The 14,365-nt window shown below is 47.8% G+C and overlaps 1 pseudogene; it reads left to right on the top strand.

Annotated features, from left to right (window-relative positions):
• The first annotated feature begins 239 nt into the window (after window positions 1–239).
• Window positions 240–14,365, top strand: part of LOC145399307 (sodium-coupled monocarboxylate transporter 1-like) — a 42,074-nt pseudogene continuing 27,948 nt past the window's right edge.

The raw sequence follows: 14,365 nt of genomic DNA, 5'->3' as shown, positions 1-14,365 counted from the left end.
ATCCTTTATTTATGGAAATCAAACTTAGCGCCAAAAAACTGTGTACAGAACGTGAACTGAACGTAATCAATACCGTCTTTCTTGGTAGTTTGTTAGTCTGTTGGGGTTGGTTTCGTTAGAGTAAAGGAGAAGACAGAAAAAGTAGAGATCAAACTTAGCGCCAAAACACTGTGTACAGAACGTGAACTGAACCTAATCAATACCGTCTTTCTTGGTAGCAGTGTCGGGGTCGTGGAGTGATGGCGTCGGGAGTGGATGAGAGTCACGCTGCTGAGCACTTCACCGCCGTGGATTATGCTCTGTTTAGTCTCATGCTGGCGGTGTCGGTCGGTATCGGGGTGTGGACAGCCTACAGGAGTCGCGGCAAGGAGTCCACGCAGGAGTACTTGATGGGCAGCGGCGCCATGACACCCTTCCCTGTGGCACTCTCTCTCCTTGGTGGCATCATCTCGGCTGTATCTGTACTAGGTTAGTCTCTCTCTCTCTCTCTCTCTCTCTCTCTCTCTCTCTCTCGTCAGGGTTCACTATTCAACAAGACGAGTGATGCAATAAATTCCTATACATTCTTCCGTAGACAAATCTTTCAGTAAATAACATGATATTCAAACAAGTCATAGCAGAATATTAATGGCTAAAACTGAAGGAGTAAACATTTCTCCTAGTCAGTTTCTAATTCTCCAACCCCTCCACTCTGTCCCTCCATCTCATCCTTGGTCTCCCCCTCCTCCTCTCCCCCTTCACCTCACTCTCACTCTTCTAGTTAGTCTCTCATTCTACATCCTCTCCAGTCCATCTCTTCATCTCATCCTTGGTCTCCCCCTCCACCTCCTCACTCACATAAACTCTTCTAGTCAGTCTTCCATTCTCTCAAAGTATTTCCCTAAACCCATTTCAATCCCATCCCCATTTTTCTTCAGGGCATCCCACTGAAGTGTACTTATACGGGTCACAAATAGTGGTCACTCTGCTGGGCGTGGTGTTGGGCAGCATCGTCACCCACCAGCTCACCCTTCCACTCTTCTACAACCTGCGTCTTGTGTCCATTAGTCAGGTCAGTGTTTGGCCTCCACTCTTTTCACTCTAACTGGGTGTAAAGTTGACATTTCCTTTTCTAACTTGGTCTAAAATGCCGTACTCTTTTCTAACTTGGTCTAAAATCGTCATTCTCTTTTCTAAACTGGTCTAAAATGTCATACTTTTCACTAACTTGGTCTAAATTGCCAAACTATTTTACAACCTGGATAAGGGTAACTTTGGCCTGAATGGCCACCGTGGCAGTGCAAAAGGTCTTGATCGCTACTGTGTCAGTGGAAGCAGTCTGTTTGAGGCAGCTGGCACCCAGTTGATGATGGCTTTGTCTCCTCTGACGCTGTGGTCTGGGGAGGTCGTCCCTCTTTGTATGATGTGGCTGCTGCTGTATACCACAACCTGTCCAGGTACGGTGATGAAGGGTTAACATCCCGGTGAGCTTGGCACTAAACTGGATGGCAGGGTTGTGAGACAGGCACAAAATGGTGAGGCTCTGTTGTTGTGCGTCTTCTCATTTGGCATCCTCCGCAGGCACTGAGGGCACTTCACATGCCATGCATGGTTCCTACTATTATATCCTGGGCATTTGGTGACTATTTCGTTGTTATTCTCCTATTTCAGGGAATTCTCTATAACTGTATCATTTATAACTTGGTGAGAACCCATTAAACTCCCGGCTTTGTGATGTTGCACCTGTTTTTGTGGTTCATGTTGAGAGTAATGCACGAATCACAAAGACGTAATCATGATACTGGTATTAAGGACCTACATTATAGAAGCTGAGTGCACGAAAATGTAAACAAGCCTTCAGTTTGGACTTATTGGGGGAACACTTGTTATTACTGTTAAATGTGATTGGCCTGCATCCCACACAACGACGTGAAGTAAAGATTTAAGAAAAAAGTTCAAACATGTTACTGTACAGACACACAAGTATCTTCCAAACTGTGACGAAAACATAACGGAAATATCGAACCATCTGAAACACACACTATAGTTGCGGCGCGTGACTCTGGGGTTGTTATTATCGTGCCCTGGCAACGTACCATTCTAAAGTGCGTCTGATTTCGTGTATAATATGAGACGCATGTGATTCGTGTATAATATGTTCGTGTAAAATAATATTCATGTATAACAGATTCGTGCATAATATGATTCGTGTAAATTCTGATACGAAATCGGACGCACTTTTGAATGGTAGGTTGCCAAGGTACGATAATTACAACCTCAGAGCCGTGCGCCGCGACTATAGTACTGATAGGGTTTTTCACTTCATTTCGCCATTTTTTTTTTTTTTAAGAGAACTGGGAAGACAGTTGCTTCTTTGACTGTACATGATCATAAAATGTTTGAGAATTTCCTGTAAATAATAATAATAATAAATACCTCAGTTTCAATAATATGGCCATGTATGCTCACCAGCCTCACGCCATTGTGTTGGGGGTACTTGGAGATGGGATGCAAGCTGGAAGCATTGCAAGATTAAACACAATAAGAGATATATTTGTCTTCGTTGTGGTTATTTCCTTCGTATGACGTACTCCCTTAGTTTTTCTTAGAGGCAGATTGCTGTATTTAAATTATTAAGAAGGTGTGCCAATAATGGGATTAACTGGGGTAAATTGCCTCCCTTGCGTTTGATATATCTCCCATAATCTGAATATATTGTTTGGAGATAGGAAAGATGATCATGATGATGATGATGATGATAATAGTAATAAATAATAATAATAATAATAATAATAATAAATAATAATAATAATAATAATAATAATAAAAATCATAATAATAATAATAATAATAATAATAATAATAATAAGTAAAATGCCGGGAATAGTGACTGAGGTAAACACGACACCCCTGGGAGAAGCCTACGGAGGGGCAGACAGAGCGCGACCTGACCCCGGGCGACAGAGGCATAAGTCCGCCCCGGCCACGCACCCCTGTAACCTGGAACTCGCCCGCCGCCACCACAGCAACAAAAGGAGACTATCTTGTGGGAGAGCTGACCCTCAACAGGATTGGGATGGAGCCATTCCTCTACAGTAGCTCCAGGCAGCAACCCAGCGACGGCCGGTAGCCGCGCCATTTTTGAGACGACCTGCAGCCGCTCACCCCTTCTTCAGATGGCCAGTAGCTGCTCCTGCCTTTGTCAGGGGACGGCCAGTAGCCGCTCTGAAGGTGCCCTAGAGACAGCCGGTAGCAGCTCACTCCTCTTCCAGGAGACAGCTGGTAGCCGCTTCCGCCTTCGTCAGGAGATGGCCAGTAGTCACTCCAAAGGTGCCCTTGAGATGGCCAGTAGCTGCTCACCTCTCCTTCAGGAGACAGCCGGTAGCCGCTCCCCCACACAGGCCATGGCCAGTAGCCGGACCTCAGTAACGACCGGAAACTGCTCCCCTAAGAGGCCATGGCCAGTAGCCAGGCCCTACTGCAGGAGACGGCCAGCAACTGCCCCTCCATCAGGTGCTGCCACACCCCTACAACGTGACATCCTCCAGGAGGAGGGTCCCAGTCCTGTGGACCTGTGGAGAGGCCCTGTGCTATCACCAGGGTTGTATCCCGCCCAGCCGGAGCTCACTCCTGACAGCGTTCCCGATGGCAGGAGACATCAGCCACTGGGCCCCAAGGCAACCCCCAGGACCCCAAGGCGAGGCCTCTTCTCACCCCGACACAGATGAATCTTGTCCTCCATCCGGCGCCTAGGTGAGAGCTTCAGGAGGCTGTTTGGCCCAAGCCCTGAGGGCCGCAATCCAACTCCCAGCCCTGACAGTGCAGGGCCCTTCGCTGCCCCTAGCCCCGGATGAGAAAGGACGCCCCTACGAGTGATCCTGTGGCCACTGGGCACAGAGGCCTAAGCGGGGCTCAGTCCTCATCAGGAGTCGGGCTGTGAGTCCTCTCTCCCCCCACCACTAACAACGCCGCCACCCCACCAACAGTGAATGACAGTTAAGAGTGCAGTTACAGTGTAATAGTGACTGGAATATCGGGCAGTGTATCATCCAAGGGAACATAAGTCCAAGGCCTAATAATGTGTGATAATTATGATTTAGGCAAACAGTGACATAGTGAGAGTAAGAAGAAGGATCTAATAAGAGTGCAGTGATTTCAGCGAACATGAGACTCGGCCTTCATAGTGTAATTTCTCTGCACTGCAAGACCAGTGGTATAATTGCCCAGCCCAAATACAGTTTATATTTCCCCAAGTGACAGTGATCTATTCCCCTGCCCAAAATACTACAAATACTATTTAGTGTGCCATTCACCTGCTATCCTGAGCTATTTTCTAAATAGTATCCTGTGTGATACTACGATACTAGTACATGACTTATAATTACCCAGATTCCTGTTGTTGTAACATCTACCTGTTCCACGTATAGAATTAGTCAATACACGTGTAAGGTTGTTGCCTTGAGTTTTTATGTCCTGTCTCTTCCTTATTTGTCTAAGCTCCAATCTAGAAAGAGAATCCAGCTGCACACTAGGCATTCAAGGGATGGGAAGATGACCCTTAAACACCTAGCATAATACTGGTGGACAGCGGTGGTTCTTGACCTGGGCATACAAGAGAGCCATTCAGGAAATACCGGCAAAATGGCAAACAAATCTCATGTGTAATTGCCTAAATTTCACCCAGAACAGTACGATGTCCACACGTATCTGGCAATTATTAAGCCATTGCTAGATATCGGGATTGAGGGTGACAAACAAAAAATATCAGTAACAGTCCCACTACTGGGCAAAGCAGTGAGAAATATCACGTCAAAAATCGTCCCAGGGCTCACATGGAAAAACTTCATGAAGCTTGTTATCCAAGCCATCACACCCTCATTAGGAAAAGTAGTGGCACTATCCCAGTTGGAGAGCCTGACATATGTTGGCAATTTGGATGATACTTTAATCCAGGCCAGATGCTTGGTAACTGCTGCTAACCCAGAGGCGGATGACAAAACCCGGGAACAGCTCATGTTTAACACACTTATCAGGATCTTCCCCAGTTTTATCAAAAAACATTTTATAATACACGACCCTACGGGAGACCTGCATAAAGATATTCAGGTAACGAGGCGCCTTCTAGCCATCCACTCCACCCCTCCGCATGTCGACACAATCAGGCAGTTTCCCACGAATATCATCGCGAATGACCCTTGGGAATTTTCTGCTTGCAGCCATGAATGCCCCATTCACGACATTCGCAAGCAGCTAAAAGCTGCCCAGCACAGCAGAACGACTCAAGAGTGCCTACAAGCCGCCCCACCTTATGCCAATTGCCCCGAGCCTAAGGGAAAGAAAACCCGAAGAAGAAGGCACAGAAGGCGCCCACCACTGCCGCCACACACCCTTATATTGACGGGGGCCACCTCATATCCCCCCCCCCAGTCTATGACATGGGGAAATGGCACGTTTCCTTTCGCTCTCCTCCCTGTATCTCTTCTCTTTTACTATCCTCTCTCTCTAATCTACCCTCACCCACCTCCTTTTTCTAGGTCACCTCCCCTACCCCACACCCAACCTCACCATCCCAGTGGACCCCCAGCTCATCCCCAATAACCTCACCAGATGCCTCACCACTCGCCACACCTCACACCTCAGCTCCTGCCACACCACCACCGCTGCCAATACAACCACCCCCAACCAAGCCACCACGGTTCCAGCACCGTACACCGCCCACCACCACCCCCACACCAGCACCATCCCCTTGCTTCGCACCCACTGCCCACCTCACACTGCGAGCACGGGACCCTGCCATCACCCAAGCCACCCTACCACCAAACACCAAGATGGTGCTACAAGACCGCATTGCCTCCTCACCGCCCGCACCTCACGCCACCACACCCGCCGCCTCACCACAACCACAAATTCTTTTCCACAGCCGGCCTCCCACCTCCTCTCCTCCAGCCTCTTCACCCTCCACACCTAACGCCACCTCACCTGCCACCTCGCCACCGCTACCCACCTCCAGTACCAGAGCACCCTCACACCCCCATGCACCACCCACCTCAAGCACCACCACCTCGCCCATGCCCACCATCGGAGTGCAGCCCAAAAGTATCTCACCCTGGCGCACCACCTCCACCGCCACGCCACATGCAGCCAAAGCACCAAGGGGGCGCACACCCACCTTACCACCCACTCCCACCCTACAACCCGCCATCAACCGCTATGGCCGCCTTTCACGCCCGCCCGCAAGACACACCACCACCTACGCAACCCCAACACCACCTTCCCCACCGCCAACCACCACTGCCAACCCTCCCACTAACTCCTATGACTGCCACATCTCACCTTCACCTTCTCTACCTGCTTCCCCCTCCCCATCTCCTCCCACCTCACCTCCCAGCACGCCACATCACACCTCACCTGAGGACACACCAACACTCAGCTCAAACCTCTTCCCCACCCCCTCCCCGCCACCCTCTCCATCCTCCAAGCTCACCACCGTGTGTTCTGCCCATGCACCAAGCACTCCTCCACCCAACCAGACTCCACTCCACCCTACCCACCACCCACCACCACCCGAGCCACGTCACCATCCCTCCACCCCCAAACACCCCACCTTCCTCCCCATCCCCCATGCCCATCTCCACATGTCCCACCCACGGACCAACCGCTCCTCCACCCGGCCACAGTTTACCATGCCCACCGCCCATCACCAATCCCAGCACCACCACCGCATCACCACCCCCACGCACCCCACCCACCTCCCCACCACCCTCAACTCCACCACACTGCCCACTCGCCACCCACACCCACCTTAAAGACCACCATCACACGTTCCAGCCGCCTTTACCACCTACCCACCCAATACGCCTCCTCCCCTACACCACCCACCTCACCGCAAAACCACACTCCCCCTCCTAACACGAGTTCCACCACAGTCCTGCAACACCAAGCCCAAATCCTGGCTACCACCACTCCCTAGAGACATCATGCCACATTGCCCCATTATAAAACCCCACGCTCCCCGGTGATCTCCAGCATTCAACACAGCTCTGTAGTGGAGACAAGACCTACCAACATGAGAATCCGACAAGCCACATGGGCGCCGCCCTAGGGACATAAACATCGCGTCCATGGCCCCCCCCACCTCCTGTGACTCCTCCATACCACCACCGACACGTCCACCCTTTTCGTCACCTGCGACACCCAGATGGACGAAAACTCAGCCACCACAACATGGAAAGCCCTCCTTCAACATCTTCAACCCATGCACCACACCAACAACACCAAAGGGTATCACTTCTAGTCACGGGGATGTGACCCGACGATGGTGGTAAAATGCCAGGAATAGTGACTGAGGGCAACACGACACCCCTGAGGAGCCTACGGAGGGGCAGACAGAGTGCATCCCGACCCCGGGCGACAGGGACATAAGTCCGCCCGGGCCGTGAGCCCCTATGACTCAGAACTCGCCCGCTGCCACCATAGCAGGATAAGGAAACTACCTTGCAGGCGAGCTGATCCTCGACAGGATCGGGGTGGAGCTATTACTCTAGCTCCAGGCAGCACCCCAGTGATGGCCGGTAGCCACGCCCTTTTTGAGATGGCCTGCAGCCGCTCACCCCTTCTTCAGGAGATGGCCAATAGTCGCTCCCACCTTCATCAGGAGACGGCCGGTAGCCACTCCGAAGGTGCCCTTGAGATGGCCAGTAGCCGCTCACCACTCCTTCAGGAGACGGCCAGTACCCGCTCCTGCCTTCGTCAGGAGATGGCTGGCAACTGTTCCGAAGGTGCCATTGAGATGGCCAGTAGTTGCTCACGCCTCCCTCAGAAGACGGCTGGTAGCCACTCCCCCACACGGGCCATGGCCAGTAGCTGGGCCTCAGCGTCGGCCAGAAGCCACGTCCCTAAAAGGCCACGGTCAGCAGCCGGGCCTCTGTCAGGTGCTGCCACACCCCCACGACCTGACATCCTCCAGGAGGAGGGGTCCCAGTCCCAAGGACTTGTGGAGAGGCCCTGTGCTATCCCCAGGGTTGTACTCCACCCAGCCGGCTCCAGAGGGACCCTACCTGAAGGACTTCGACGACAACCAATGCCGCGGCTCACTCTTCATGGCGCCCCCAACAGCAGGAGACCAAAGCCACCGGGCCCCCGAGGCTGTCCTCAGGACCCACGGGCGAGGCCTCTTCCCACCCTGATGCAGACAACCCTCATCCTCCAACAGGCGCCTAAGTGAGTGCTTCAGGAGGCTGTTCGGCCCCAGTCCTGAGGGCCACACTCCAACTCCCAGCACTGACAGTGCAGGGCCCTTTGCTGCCCACAGCCTTGGACGAGAGATGATGCCCCTACGAGTGATCCTGTGGCCGCTGGACACAGAGGCCACAGGCGGGACTCAGCCCCCATCAGGAGTCGGGCTGTAAGTCCTCCCACCACCCCCCACTAACCATGCCGCCACCCCACCAAGATTGAGTGACAGTGAAGAGTGCAGTGACAGTGTAATAGTGACTGGAATATCGGGCAGTGTATCATCCAAGGGAACATAAGTCCAAGGCCTAGTAATGTGTGATAATTTTGATTTGGGCAAACAGTGATATACTGAGAGTAGGAAGAAAGATCTAATAAAAGTGCAGTGATTTCAGTGAGCATGAGACTCGGCCTTCATAGTGTAATTCCTCTGCATTGCAAGACCAGTGGTATAATTGCCCGGAATAAATAGTTTATATTTCCCTTCAAGTGACAGTGATCTATTCCCCTGCCCAAAATACTAGAAACACAATTTAGTGTGCCATTCACCTGCTATCCTGAACTGTTGTCTAAATAGTATCCTGTGCGATACTATGATACTAGTACATGACTTATAATTACCGAGATTCCTGTTGTTGTGACATCTACCTGTTCCACGTATAAGGCTGTAGCCTTGAGTTTTTGTGTCCTGCCTCTCTCTTATTTGTCTAAGCTCCTGTCTAGAAAGAGAACCCAGCTGCACACTAGGCGTTCAAGGGACGAGAAGCTGACCCTTAAACACCTAGCATAATAATAATAATAATAATAATAATAATAATAATAATGATAAAAATATCATCATCCAGTCCTACATTGCCCCTTGAGAGGCGTAGGAGCACGGGACTAGGCAAGTTGGTCCTGACATTTAAGATGAGAGTGACCAGCCTCACTCATCCATGAGTGGCATTAAGTGAGCAATATACCCCCAACCATCCCTTGGATATAAACCCTCACCGGCTCAATCCGATTGGAGCGCCGTAATTACTCACTAAACCACCAGGCACCAAAATCTGGTTATATAGTTACCACCCAGCATAGTGAATTGTTTCCTGGTGTACAGGAAACCATTTGGCTTGTCACTCAGTGTAGAGTCACTCACAGGCAGAAGGAAGAGGAAAGAATGAAGGAATGAAAGATAGAAGAAGGAGTGTAAAGTCACCTGTAGGCAGAAGCACGAGGAATGAATGAAGGAAAGAAAGACTGAAGAGGATGGAAGAAAGAGGGATGGAGGAGAGGAATGGGCAGATATCCGAGAGCAGCACTACATAGAGTGAGTGGATGGTGAACCTCCCCAGCTACCGCAGATAATGATAATAATAATAATAATAATAATAATAATAATAATAAAAATAATAATAATAATAATAATATTAATATCACCACCTCTACCACCACCACCATCATCACCACCACCAATACTACTACTACTGTTACTACTACTACTACTACTACTACTACTACTACTAATAATAATAATAATAATAATAATAATAATAAAATACCTCAGTCCACTTTATAAAGCTCATGCCTTTTTTCTGTGTCACAGTACCTGGAGTTGCGGTTCAAGTCGAGGGCAGTGCGTCTCCTTGGAACCATATGTCAGCTCGCTCATATGTTGATGTTTATGGGGGTGTGTCTCTACGCGCCCTCCCTGGCTCTCTCCACCGTCACCAATCTCTCTGTTCTTGGTTCCATCGTGCTTATGGGGCTCGTGTGCACCTTCTACATCTCTGTGGTGAGTTGCAAGGCGGGAACCAGTCAGGCAGTCTCAGTGTACGGCCACACTTGCTCGAAACATGTGATCGACGAGATGAAACGAAGCACTGGGTTAGGTCTGCTTCAGTGTCCGAGTTTGAGCGTTGGACGGTCCCTGAGCCTTAGGTCCTCCCGTCGATCACATATTTGGTGCAAGTATGGCCTTACCCATCGATCAGATTAGGGCAATTCAAATATCAGATCCATCTTAATTTTGGTCTACCCCTATCCGTTCACCTAAATTCGGTTCATTTGGGGTTATGCAAATTAAATTCAGACAGGTTTATCAGTGCAGTTGGGCCTGTCTCAACCATTTGGCCTTGTTATGTGAAGTTAGGTTACGAAGGTCATGCTCACTAAGTTCATTCGTCTACTTAGTCTCCTTTAGGTCATGCAGATCTCCGTGGGTCCTTCACATTCATTCCCATTTAGATTAAGTCATGTCAGGTCAGGTTTCCTACTGAAACTACTTACACTACTTCTGTGAACTGGAGAACCATCAACAAGAATCATTCACCCTTTGAGAGATATTCAAACGCTAGTCCTATATTATTAACACTGGAAAGAATACTGGAGCCTTATCTCATTCTCTTATGTAATCCAGAAATCAAACATTGCCATTTTGCCTATATAGAAAAAAAATGAAAAAAAAATGTATAATAGGCCAATTATATAAGTTTTGTCAGCACAGAGAGCGACTTGGAGAGCACCTTGATCTTCACTAAATGCTCCTTGCTTGAAAATGAGTCGGTAACGTGAAATACACAAGGGAAATAGGATGGATGAAAATGAGTGTAGCTGCTACGCCTTTCAAACCGAGGACTCATTTTCGTGTCGGTATATCAGTCTTTACGTATATGCAGGTTAGATGATTTCTTTCTCTCTCTCTCTCTCTCTCTCTCTCTCAATTGGAGGGGTTTTATTTAGCCTTCATTAATTCCTTCGGAGGTCTATCCAAAGTAAAAGTAAAATAATAATAATAATAAAATCGTTCGTAGCTATCAAGAATAACTACAAAAGACGTCAGCGTAAGGAAGGGGTTAAGTGAGAGGGAGATGTAGTCTGTTTTGTCGTCAGGTAAGGAGTCTCCCTAACACCTTTTCCTCAGCGATTTCTTTTTGGATGTGGGTTAATATCCTTTTGTACGTTATTTATGCAGAGTATGGCTATGTTTGAAGGATTTACGTAACGCAAAAGAGGACAGTGGGATGTAATAAGCAAAATAAATCACTTGGGAAAAGGCGTTAGGCAGCTTCCTTAACCGACTGGGCTGTGTGGTTGCAGGGTGGTGTGAGGGCCGTGGTGTATACTGATGTGATGCAAACGCTGCTCATGTTCGGCGGGGTGCTGGTCGTGGTCATCATCTGCTGCCAGGAAATTGGTCTTGTCAATGTCTGGACCATAGCTGACCAGGGCTCCAGGATAGAGTTTTTCAAGTGAGTCACTGTTACTTCGGCGCAAATTCCAAATGACGGAAAGCACCAGAATCTGCAATGGGAGTACCGTTTGATTCTTGTGATAGGGGAAATGTTTGTATTTTAACCGTAATGCACAAAACTGTGTGTGTGTGTGTGTGTGTGTGTGTGTGTGTGTGTGTGTGTGTGTGTGTGTGTGTGTGTGTGTGTGTGTTGAGAGGAGATAATATGGTGTGCGTTTAATTTCAATAAAAAACAATCTACTGCCATTTTGCGCACATGTATAATAAAGCCCATTTATTCGAGTCAGTTTCATAAAATTCAGCGTGTTTGAAATCATAAAAGAAAATATAACCATAAAGTCATACAGGTAAGAGTTAACTTTAGAGTCGGCTTTATAATATTCAACGACACTGAAATAATAAGAAAAAAATATATATATATATATATGACCATACAGTAACAGGCCACAGTACAGCCTCCTGTTTCTGCCATAGCATGAACACAAGTCCTTTCGTGCGCCACACCTTCTGGTCGACCGCCGTGCTTGGCTTCTTCCTCACCATGGAGGCCATTGGCATCAACCAGCCCAGCTACCAGAGATTTGCTTCCATCGGTAACCTCGCTATGGCACAAAGGTTAGATGGCCTTGTTTACATCTCTCTATCCATTGGTCTATCTACCTTCCTATTTATATTGAAGGGAGACTAACTGGTTGTAATATTTTTAGAAAGATGCTTAGAAGTGTTATATATACGAAAGCAGTTAGAGGTGATGGTGGAAGTTCATTGATCATAAGACTGTGGTATAAAAAAAAAAAAGCTGCGAGGAACGTGGTGGATAGAGAGGAAGGGGACAACGGGAATGACAAGTAGCGAAGTTTAAAGCAAAAGCAGTGAGGTGAGTACTGAGGGAAAAGATGAGTTAGAGTCAGTGAATTAGGAACAAATGGATCAGGAAAACGTGTGTTGATTGCGGGAGTGTTTGGTTAGGAATGCAAGGGTAGCCAGGAGTAAGAAAGGTTCAATTTGGTGGGATGCCTATGTTGAATGGGCAGTAAGGGAAAATGGGAGACGAGAGTGGATGCAAGACAGTCAAATGAATGAAGGGAATATGCTGAGGGTAAGAAGGGTGTGTGGATATCCGTAGAGAAGACAGGCACAACAAAACTGCGTAACCCCACTACATTCTCATGGAGTTGCATAATGAGAATTGAGTGTGGACATATTGCATATTTAAGTGTTCAGATTCATTTATGTTAAAGTTCATAGCAGACTTTATATGAGTATAAAAATCCTCAAGGTAAGGGCTGAAAGCACAGAATTCACATAAACTGTACAAATACTGGCCCAGCACAACACTGCTTAATCCACGTATCGTCCCAACACTAAACACGAACTATCATTTGTAGTGCTCAGAAGATCAGTCCTTCAGCTCACTGCAGGGTACTTCACTGACGTACACTCACCAATGCTTAATTTATTTGGACCTCGTAAGCCTCTTGTTTTTACTACAGGTTGGCCATCTCTTGCTGTGGGTGTGTGGCTGTTGTGGGGTATGTTGTACTTCTCTGTTAGTACATCTAATAATTTTTACGTTTTTGCCACAGGTTGGTCATCGCTTTTGCTGTGGGTGTGTGGTTGTTAAAAGGTACCTACTGGTACCATTTAATCCTTAATTTACGTGTTTTTCCCCACAGGTTGGTCATCTCTTTTGCCGTGGGTGTGTGGCTGCTGTGGGGTCTGTTCTGCTTCTCCGGCCTGGTTGCCTATGCTGCCTTCAGAGACTGCGATCCCTTGGCATCAGGCAGGATACAGAAACCCGATCAGGTGATCCCTTACCTGGTCATGCAGAAGTTGGGTCACCTCACTGGCGTTCCTGGGGTCTTTGTGGCAGCTGTCTATGGCGGCGCCCTTAGGTGGGTGATGTAGTGGTTCTTCCTTTTCTTAGCAGCAGCCATTATTATCACCCACATCCTTTATCATCACTCACATCCATCATCACTATCCATTATCATCACTCACATCTTTTATCATCACTATCCTTTATCATCACTCTCATCCTGAATCATCACTCTCACATCCATCATCACTTTCACATCCTTAAACATCACTCTCATATACTTTATCATCACTCACATCCATCATCATTATCCTTTATCATGCTTTTCATCCACTTCCTTTATCATTACTCACATCCATCAACACTATCCTTTATTATCACTTTCATCCACATCCTTTATCATCACTCTCACATCCTTTATCTACACTCTCACATCCATTAACACTATCCTTTATCATCACTCTCACATCCTGTATCATCACTCACACATCCTTTGTCATCACTCACATCCATCATCACTTACACATCCTTTATCATCACTCTCACATCTTTTATCATCACTCACACATCCATTATCGTCACTCTCACATCCTTTATCATCACTCTTACATCCTTTATCATCACTTAGTATTACCAGTATCTACCCTGCATCGCATATATATTTCATACTCATATTCCATCATCCGCGCCCATACTAGCAGACTGAGCCATACCCACAACACATAAGATACTGCCACATGAGTTTAGTGATGCATTATTTCCGTCACTCTGCAATATACACATGCAAATTGGGTCTTTCCCTTATTATTTTTTCCCCCATAGAAATGTGTACAAGGGGAAAGGTGATGCCCTTGAAAAAGGAAATTATGGAGGCATAAAGCTTTTACACCAAATAATGAAGGTAATGGAGAGAGTTCTAGAAGGTATGATTAGAGAAAGAGTGAATATTGATGAGAGGCAGTTTGGGTTTATGCCAGGTAAAGGGACCACTGATGCCATATTCATTGTTCGACAGCTTCAGGAAAATATATAGGAAAGAAACGGGAACAGTACTTTGTTTTCGTTGCTTTGGAGAAGGCCTTTGACAGTCCCTAGAGAGGTGG

This window comes from Coenobita brevimanus, chromosome 48 (assembly GCF_032717465.1).
Source record: "Coenobita brevimanus isolate Jiangsu-jjx chromosome 48, ASM3271746v2, whole genome shotgun sequence".
NCBI lineage: Eukaryota > Metazoa > Arthropoda > Malacostraca > Decapoda > Coenobitidae > Coenobita > Coenobita brevimanus.
This window is presented reverse-complemented; position numbering and strand designations above follow the sequence as displayed.